This window comes from Mustela nivalis, assembly GCF_964662115.1.
Source record: "Mustela nivalis genome assembly, chromosome: 7".
NCBI classification, from domain to species: Eukaryota; Metazoa; Chordata; class Mammalia; order Carnivora; family Mustelidae; genus Mustela; species Mustela nivalis.
In genome coordinates, this window is record NC_139026.1 from 49,598,829 (window position 1) to 49,600,613 (window position 1,785).

Genomic DNA, 1,785 nt, shown 5'->3' on the forward strand with positions numbered 1-1,785 from the left:
CCCTGACGTTAGGTTCTGCAGGTTTCTAAGGGACTTCCGCTGTCCCCTGTGGAGTGCTTTTGTACCTCTGCTGCCCTCTAATGGTCACAGCTGGTCACTGGCACCGGAAAGGCTGGCTGGGGTTTAAAGAATTCTGAGGGAACCAGGACGAAGCATGTCCATTCAGCAAACATTCACAGAGCATGATCTTCCTTCCTTCCAGGCACTGTGCTGAGCTAGCTAGCAATTCCCCACCCTCAGGGAAGTGCCCAGCTAGAAGACAAGAGATCTGTACAGAAAGCACACTGGATTCAAGGTCAGATGTCTCAGAAAGAGATGTTCTGCTCAAATACCTATCACTCACAAGCTACGCACTTGGATTTGGGGGGCTCTGCTTTCTCATTAAAATCGAGTACAGACAGGGGCGCCTGGGTGGCTCAGTCATTAAGGGTCTGCCTTTGGCCCAGGTCATGATCCCAGGGTTTTGGGATCCAGTCCCGTGTCGGGCTCCCTGCTCAGCGTGAAGCCTGCTTCTCCCTCTCCCACTCCCCTTACTTGTATTCCCTCTCTGGCTCTCTCTCTGTCAAATGAACAAAATCTTTAAAAACAAAAATAGAGTACAGACAGAAAGAAGGAAATCATGACTATTTGAAAAGCGCAGCAGAGTTCAACTAGAGATAACAGCTTTGGGGAAACTCGTGGCCACGCAAAGCCAGGACCCAGAGCTAACAAGGATGAGAAAAATTAAACACAAGTAAATAAAACGGATCAAACTGCTGTAGATAATAGGGAAAAGGGTGTTGTCCTTAGAGGACTGCTTTGGATGATCCTTGATTTAGGAATGGGACTGGAGACGAGGGGTTGGGGTTCTAGAAGATAGGGAGGAGAGGAGCCAGGTGAAGACACCTGTTGTAAATGAGAGCATGCCTAGAAGTATGGCAGCTGGCCGGGCCCAGGAATAAGGGACAGTCTGATACCCGAGTCTAAAGTTCCATCATTGGCTTAGTAATCCTACTTTCATAAAGCAAGTTACAGACAACATTGCTGGGTTCATAGGTCCTAGGAATAAATGTCTGGAGCTTTATAGCCAACTTAGAGTGAAGGGATTCCGAGAGAGCCAGAACATGAAGGGGAGCTGAGGAAGAGGCAGTCGGGGGGGGGGGGGGATTAAGGAAAGGATGGAGCATTGGTGGTTCTAGACGACAAGAGGCCGTGTAAACATCCTCCTAGAAATAACTAGAGATACTTGGATGTTCACTATATTTCCTAGAGTTACACAGCATAGGGACCTGATATGTTTTATGTGTATAGGAGGACCACAGAGGCCTGATGAATTCTGTGATTCTTCAAGCTCATATAAAACAAGGCTGTTGCTGGGTCTTGTGGGGGGCTCAGTCGGTTGAGTGTTTTGGCATCAGCTCAGGTCATGATCTCAGGATTGTGGGATCGAGCCCTGTACTGGGTTCCGTGCTCAGCATGGAGTCTGCTTGTCCCTCTCCCTCCGCTCCTCCCCACCCACCCCCAACCCCTCACTCTGTGTCTCTCACAAACAAGTAGATAAAGAAAATCTTTTTTTAAAAAATGACATTGTTGCTAATCCGTGAGACCCTGTCCCGCTCCGACAGTCTATGTACTCCACAGACTCCTACAGTTTACTTGTATTCCAGCTAAAAGAGAAATGATACACCGGATGAGCAGAGAAATGGGTGATGGGTATCAGCTGCTGGGTCAAGAAGCGGTGTCATGACAGGTGTATTACACCTGGCCTTCCTTGAATGGTACTCTCCTCCACCCGATCGCCCAGGC